Source organism: Pholcus phalangioides, unplaced genomic scaffold (genome assembly GCF_987345545.1).
Source record: "Pholcus phalangioides strain wild (caught in Gottingen) unplaced genomic scaffold, Ppha-v1.0 ptg000003l_1, whole genome shotgun sequence".
In the NCBI taxonomy this organism is placed as follows: Eukaryota; Metazoa; Arthropoda; class Arachnida; order Araneae; family Pholcidae; genus Pholcus; species Pholcus phalangioides.
In genome coordinates, this window is record NW_028301596.1 from 12921579 (window position 1) to 12930242 (window position 8664).

Here is an 8664-nt window from a genome sequence, read left to right on the forward strand (position 1 = left end):
CACCAATCCAACCCAACCCCACTTAGCGCCAGAAATTACAGCAAAATAATTTTCCATTTCCAGGGATTACAGGTGTTAAACTATGTCGTAAATTTGTTATAGCACCGAAATTCTGAGAAGTAAATGGTGGGGGTTCGACTGCATAATGTCATGGCACAAAAACTCTTGAGTTTACACCCAACCCCACAATTATGCAATGGTATCTTATATATAAATGTGAAAGTATGTATGTTTGTTCTTTATACAAATCTACAATTTTAGACCGATTGTCGCCAAATTTTGCATACAAAACAGGGCCGGCATTGAACCATAGGCTACTTTAAAATTTTGTCAAAGCAGGGAAAATGCCCGAAATGGGCGAAAAACCGTCCGACAACAATGGTTCCTGGGCCCCAACAGTTCACTTTCGCAATGTTCACTTTGGTTGTCGTGGTTCCCTAACAATGCGTTTCATACATGCATATGTCTTTACAATGGTTTGTCTCTTCTGCAATTCTACCAGCATTATGTATAACAGTTTATTCCTTTATAATGGTTGTCACTTTTTCAGCCCTCCCAGCAATCAAAGGAAACCCGGGCAGCGCCGGGTATGTTTTTCTAGTAATCAAGATATATGTTGCTGTAAATGTGATAAATCAGTCATTATATATATATACTTACCAATCATCTTGGCACGTTTGATAAATTTATCATTTTTACCGGCGAATACGCATAGTATCCAAACGTGGATTAAATGCTGAAAACATTATCACTTTTACCGGCTATTGTGCATAATAACCAAGTGTCGTTGGTAAATTTGATAAATATTTGAATTTATCGCCTTCATCTGTGATTATACATAATACCCTAGTGTGGTTGGTGAATTTGATAAATATAAAAAAATCAAAATGAGTCTAGTATGTGTGATGAATAAAGCCTCGGATTTCTATGCCTGTATATTTTTAAAAAAAATTTTTTTGCGTATTTCGCTATTTTTACTTCATAGAGCATACTCAAAAAATTTCAGGCATATTTTGCATATTTCATAATTTCCGATAAAAAGTAAATTTTTTCCTCGCTACTCCAATTCCACTTCAGACTGGTTTTTTCGGTTCTCGCCTCTGGCTCTTAGGGCTAGGATTTTTATGCAATAAAAATGGAACGTCGTTGCTGATTGGTAAAAAATCCTGAAATTCAGGATTTTTTACCAATCAGCAATACCATTTTTTCAACGATGCCGGTAAGTGGCTGTAAATAGATTAATCATTTGATGATGGTGACGTGACGGTATCTCTTGGGAAAAATTGGTAAATGGGGGAATTTTTTGGCATTTGTAGGAAAAAATTTTTGAGAGTTTTTTTTTTTTAAATAAAAATAATTATTTAAACAATTTTTTTTTTTGTTAAATTTTGTGCAATGCTTTTCTAAAGCTAAATACAGTACTTGACTTGGTATTTTTACTTATATAGATGGCAGCATATTAATTCTGAATTTGTGGGGAAAAAACACTCAAAAGAGAAATTTTTTGAAGGAAATTTTAGCTCGATGAGATTAGTTAGTAAAACGAAGAACTTTTGTTCATACAATAAGTAATGGTTCAAAATAGTTTAGATCGACCGCATCAACACTTCTCATTATCATATACTAATGTTCTTTGAGATAAGAATTAAAAAATTTTTAGGTCATATTTTTTGTTTAATAGGGCATATTTAGTTTTTTGCATTTTTATAGAGCATTTTTTAAAATTTTTTAGAGCATAAAAATCCTAGCCCTAATGATGAGTGATGAATATACATAGTCGGACCCGATATAATGATACAATGCATGTGTCATTTATAGTATATCATATAATACGATTTATCATGTTTACCAACCACGCGAATCTCGGGTATTATGCATAATCACCGGTAAAAGTGATAATTTTTTTTAGTTCTTATTAAATTTACCAAAAACTTTCGTGTACTATGCATAACCGCCGGTAAAAGCGATAAAGGTTGGGAAATTTATTGAACTTACCAAAACGCTCGATGATTATGCATATTAACCAGTTATTATGTATAATAACCGTATTTATCACATTTACCGTGACATATTTACGAATTCAAAACACGTGAAACATTACACACCAAGCAATTCAGTTTAATTCGTAATCAAACTATTCGCGAACCTACCAGATCTTTATTGTTCCCCCCAATATGTTTTTCAATAATGATATATAATTTGCTATTTCATGTTTTAAATACACAGTGTTTAGATATTTTCATTTGAATTAATGATACTGCCCACAAAAACCTTTTCCTATAGAATTTTTAAAATTATGACACTACGGACACACAAATCACTCAATTTCAAGCATTTTAAGCTTAAATCAGAAAACTCAATAATAATAATATAAGAGTAGAAGATTTTAAAACCTATTTGAATTTCCGGGAGAAGAAAAAAAAAACCACACGTAAATTGTTAGAAAAGACATCATTAAAGATTTTTCTTACGGTGATAAGACGGAATCCGCTTAAATCTTAAATCCGTCAATTTCATCAAATTCCGTTATCTAATTCAATGCCGAGTTTTCTGCGATTGGGATTCACAGCATTTCATCCTTGATTATATTTTTATCAAGAGCTATTAACTTCGACAACAAAGGAATAAAAATTCACTTGATCTAAAATTTAATCGATTTTCTCTAATTAAGAGCGAAGCTTTGTATTTTAGCATTAACCCTTTCAGCTGCTATCCCGAGATATCTCGTCAAACTTGATCTGCTATATTTTAGCCACAGCGAAATATTTCGGATTCTAAAAACGCGTTGCGTGTGAAATTTTTTTTTTACAGTAAAACATGTTTCCCTTCCCCCCCACTCCAATCATTCATTTTCCAGTTAGTATAGTCAGCTCTTGTTCAAGGTTAGATAAAAGAACGAACGAGAAAAATAGACTGTGTGTTTCCCCAGCACCTCCTAAGATAGAAGTCCTCCGCACGGGTTGCCAGGTTCATCTGTAACGTCATTAAGACTACCTAGCAAGTTTCCTACATTTTGAACAACAGCATCCTATTTCGTTTCTTATTATTTTGGCGTAGATTATTTCTGGTTGGCTCACAAATACCGCATGGTGATTGGATGTGGGGCATAGAAATCACCAATTCTGAGCCCGATCATTTCTTTTCCGCACAACGATGATATTCGCACGAGAAGGAAATTTTTTTTTTTCTGAGTATTCTTAGGGAAAATGGACGACTTGCTAACATCACGAGCAGCGCACGGAGGCCTTCTATCTCTAGGAGTTTTTTTGTCCCACCCCGACTTTCTGCACAATAAATTAATACAGTCAAACCTCGTTAATGAGTCACTCTTCGGAGCGCAAAAATATGACTTAGCAGGCGGAGTGACTCGTTAAGCGGAGTACGACATAGCTGTGCCAATTCCTGCCTGAGGATAATTGGGACTTCCAAAAAGTGACCCGGTAAGTGGAGTGACGTGTTAACCGGGTGACGCGCTAACGAGGTTTGACTGTATACGGTCAGTATAAATAATACGAAAAAGTATTTCTCTTCCTAGAAAGCCACAACACATGGCAGGTATTTTTGTATCATAGTGAGGGAAATAAAAGCGATGGGCGGAGTAAATTTTCTTGTTGGAGGGGGAAGCAGTTATCAATCGGGGGAAAAAATTCTTCTTGAAAATAGATGGCAAGTGGTGAAGGTTTCGCAATTTTAAATATGGCAGTTATAATGCGGATCAGGAGAAAATTTTAAAAGCCGTTAAAGGGTTAAATCAATAACACCACTAGGGTCTAGAAGGTTTTCATAAATGGGGGAAAAAAAATTGATGTTCTTAATTATTTTTCGGGTGCTGATTCCAGATCTGACCTTAAAAAATGTAACCACCTCGTTAAGAGCTTTCCGCGCCAAAGAGCAATTTCGCGCTTTGGCAATAACATACAGATACAACTCGAATTCCGGGAGATTCCAGCGGGCCTGTGAGCTATGGCTGGAAGATAAAGCAGAAGACAGAAAAAGAAGGTAAATTCTTTTTTTTTTCCCGGTCAATTTGACCGGGTGTGGCTAGAAGGGTGTTTGCTGAATTGGGATTAAAATTTTTGGCGACAATTCGATTTTAGCGCTTATAGCTCGCCATTAAATCCGTATATTCCTATGAAAATGGTGTCGACACTTATAGGATTTTATCTACTCTTTCCAAATATGTGCTTAGTTTGTGTGCAGGGCTTCTCGAAGCGTCACAAATTTGTTTTTTTCACACCTACCGACACACCTCTTCTGACACATTTCTCTTCCAAAATCGAATATCCCCACAACTTAAAAACGGTTCCAGATACGACTGGGTTTCATATGTTTCATACGTGTAGGGTGTTTCATGTTCCACTTAGGCTAATCTATCCCCCCCCCCCCCAGCCTTTCGTTTGGCAGAACAGGTCACGTTATAATAGATAATGTGGTTATTTTTCCCGTTAAGCGCTATCTTTGAGTAAAATTTATAATTACTTTTTTTTTCAACAAAAAATTCATTTTATTATATATATATTTATTTCATTATATTTATAACCAAAAAATTAAAAAAAAATTGACGCCATGATGAGTATTTTAGAGCAAATTAAACTGTTACTTAATTAATTGATTTTTTGTTAGTTTTTAAAACGTGTCATAGACAGTTTTCTATTAATATACTTTTCTCTAACTTTAGGATTCCCTCAAAAGTTGGCGCTCAGTGACAATTGACGTAGTAATTTCCTTATGAAGGAATTTGTTCACTCGGATTTAAGGTGAATTACTTATTCCTGAGATTTTAAGATTAACGTTATTAAAACGATATGCTACTTATTATCTGTCATTTAAAGTGAATGCGGTTATAAGGACACATGGGTGAATGAATTTTATTAACTTGGCGAATTCAGTGACATTGCATTCGAGTATTAGGCTTATTATCTACTTGAATTCTCAATTCAATCTCTTGACAATGTAATTTATTTCAGTAAAATGTAAATCTATTTTTTTGTTTTTTTCTACCATTACGTTAATATAAAATATAAGCGAACTCGATTAGGGATTCATGGATAAGAAAACAATATTTTTAATTTCGTTTTTTGTGTCACAAAATAATAATCAAAATCCAAAATGTGAAATTTTCTGTTGCTCGAACTGGACTCGGGTGCCACTGTGTGTCAAGGGGTTAAACCACACTCGAAGGTTATCTTAATCCTTTAAGGCATTTGGCTTGATGAATGCACCAGCAATCTTTGTTCCCTTCAGAATGACAGAAGCACTCGTGGCACTTGTCGTCGCAGCATCTCATATGGCCATCACAGCGAGATCCATCCTCAGAGCAGTTGGGAGGGCTGCAGTAAACAGACGGTAAAGTGAAATTAGGAAAGTTATATAGGGAAGTAACTGACTGCTCTTTCAGGTGAATAATTTTATTGTGGATACACTGGGTTATCCAATTTCATGCCTGACATTAAGAGAGATAGAGTAAAAAAAGAAAGCATATGTTGTGACTTCTTTATACCGCGCACCAACTTCGATTATATCGCCATACGGCAATTTCTAACCTTGTGGAGTTGGGTGGGATATGAAGAAGCCATCTATCGGTAGTCGCCACCCAGTCTCGGTAGGTAAAGAACGTGTTTTATATGGTCTTTTCCCCGGATTCGAACTCGTGGACCCCTGGAGGAACCTTTCATGGTGTAAGACGAGCATCTGACCATTGCACCACTCTGGCGCCGAAACTGTACTAGCAGCACGCGGTCACCCTCCCAAGTACTAACCGCGCCCGATGTTGCTCAACTTCGGTAATCGGATAAGAACCGACATGTTGTGACTACTACTAAACCACTTATGCACAATTCATCCATATTCCTCTGAGGCGAATACGCCTTCTGCCATGCATTTTTCGAACAGATTGAAGTGTGATGATTGAATATTTGTACCGTTATATAGGCCTGTTGCTTTCGCTGTGGAGAGACTTTTTAACGGGGAGATTGGCTCACATTCACTCCTCGAAATTGAAAATCACAGAAAACTAATTTTAGCCGACTACCGCTATGGTGCCACTGTGTGTCTCTCAATGTTGTCGAGCCATCACCAGATTTATTAGACTATTATTCTAACTAGAGTTGATGTGGGTCGAAAGCCGTGCTCTTGAGGGTATTATCATTATCCGTTAGAAATTGAAAGAGGAACGGAGACGCTTCAGTCTAGTTAGAACATTCTGAAACACATATGTTGAGAAGTGTACGCCAATGTTAGACCTAACCAGAATATTTGAAAGACTATGGAGGTAATAAATTGCCTCAGTAAAGATTTAAAGTGGCAGTATTGTAGTGAGAGAAGGTAAAAAAGATAGTCTAAAGAAGAATTGAAATAAGTTTACTTACTTTGGTGTCGCACCCTGGTGTCGGAGCGTTGTTCTCAGCGATGGAGGACCTGCAAAACATTCAACGAGTACTGCACGAGGCTATCACCAGCTACATTATTAAAAAAAAAAAGCACAGTAAGATCGGCTTTCGTTTTTTCAAATTCGAATATTCGAGTAAAGTAAATATTGTTTTCAGAAACGTGGGATTTTTTTTTGTTGGCATCAGGAGAGACAGGACAAGAACTTTCTAATTGGGTTTTGGGGTACATGAGGGAATGTATAAAAGTTTTTTTTAAAAGTTTAATAACTATGCAACGCCTCGAAACATTCAAGATGCATCTGAGTACTACACGTTACTTGAAAACGTTTTCTAATTGGAAGTATGCCTGTAAGACCAACGGTTCGGCAATAAAATGTCATACGCCCTGCTTATGCACCCTGTGAGTGTGTGTGTTTATATATGTACATACAGCGGTGTTCTGTTAATGGACCAACAAACTCAGAGGGTTGTCAGTAGGCATCAAGAGGAACAAAAATTGCGATGAAACATGGTATCGCAAACCACGTTGAGATTGTGAAAATCGCGAAAAACGCATGCAGGTTTCGACGTGGAACGACAAAAAGTGCAATAATAACTGCAAAAAGATTTATTTGATGAATAATTACAAGAGTTGTTGTTGTTGTTAGTGGCGGCCGCTGACGTCATTATACAGTCTACAAAGACGTAAAAACGATTCCCAGACGCGCTCGAAGATACCAGGTATGCTTTTGATGTCTGCCGCAGCGACGACAATCCACGCTGTGAGATCCTCCGGTGTGTCCACAGGCATCCACAGGCACACCGTCCATCCCTTTGGGAAAGAGCTCAAACCATCCCAAGATGGGTCTCTCTGGGTGGTCAGCGGTCATGTCTGTCTGTGCCCACAGGCGTCGCACATGTCTGATGTGGTGAGCGGACCCACGAACGCATCCGGCGATCAACTGACATCCACTTTTCGTCTCCTCTGGACTCAGAGCCTGCATGCGTTTTTCGCGATTTTCACTCTCTCAACGTGGTTTGCGACACCGTGTTGTCCCATTTCAATTTTTGTTCTTCTGGATACCTACTAACAACCCTCTCAGTTTTTCGGTCCCTTAATAGAATAGTCTGTATGTACAGGGTGTGCTGTATATATACTGAGCATTTTTTAAACTGGAGTCGCACCTCTACGACGAACGGTTGATGAGATAACGGCCGCATAATTTCTTACAGGTCACCCTGTATATAGTGTAAAATTAAAAATTATTATTCTTTTTTTCACTTTTTAATAAGTGATAATTATTATCCTATGCGAATTTTGATTGTAATGCGAATGTTCAGTTTACGGATCCAGGAAAGATTAATTTGATAATTCGAACTTTTTACCAGTGATTTTGGACTTTGAATTAACAAAGTTCGACTGTAATGATGAATGTATGTATCAAAGTATTTAAAAAGAAAGTGTATAAAATATTTTAAGCAATGTATAATTCAGTATGGGTCTGTGAGACCCAACCCTGTGCATTCCACAGAACATTTTTTCACCCGTGCAATGAAAGGTTAAGCGTTCGACAGTAAATATATACTTTTGATACGGGAAGCAGATACAGTACATGATGCAGCATAAAGAATGAATATTTCGAGTCGCCCGAAAAGATTTTTCTATTCACGGGAGAAATGTGTCAAGAAAGAAATCTAAGTCAGAAAAGGAGGAAGATTTTAGTCGCTCAGAGAACAACACCCAAAAAAAATGTCTCGATTCACTTGAAACGTAAAATTCTCTCATAAGAAATGCATTTATAAAGTACAAGAATAATATATTAATTCACTATAAATAATGAAAAATTTTCGTACTCGTAGAATTCGTTGCTGAAGCGTGTGATGATAGAAGTATCGCTGGTGAGAGGATGGTCAAAATGATGACGATACTAGCCATTCCGTGGATTCACTTGAAAAATTAAATTCAAATAAATCGAATGTTTCTCTTTTAGATGCAAAAAACCTGTGACCCGAATTCTAGGCTGTTTGGATTATACTAAATACGCACATAGTCATTTAAACACATTTTATGATGACAGGTGGATTATGCTATTGAGAAACGTACAATTGTCATTGTGTTTCGTCGCGATATTTTTTTCTCATACCTGATGATTTTATAATAGTTGACTGATATATATTTACGTAACGTCTTGGAAAAACCCAGAAGTTTCTTGCTAGACAATGTGTACTTATTCTGCTCTGTTCAAGTAGAATTTTCATGATTGAAATAATTTCCAACACTCTATTGATAATACGA

General features: G+C 36.6%; 1 long non-coding RNA gene across 2 annotated transcripts; it reads right to left on the minus strand.

Moving 5' to 3' along the window:
• Positions 1–5093: 5093 nt before the first annotated feature.
• Positions 5094–8372, minus strand: LOC149088112 (uncharacterized). Of its 2 annotated transcripts, none has more exons than XR_016195354.1 (3): positions 8223–8372; positions 6369–6417; positions 5094–5330 (listed from the first exon to the last, which is right to left on the minus strand). It is a non-coding gene; the product is annotated as an uncharacterized LOC149088112 (long non-coding RNA). The 2 variants fall into 2 exon arrangements; XR_016195356.1 differs by having other exon boundaries at positions 6369–6458.
• Positions 8373–8664: the final 292 nt, after the last annotated feature.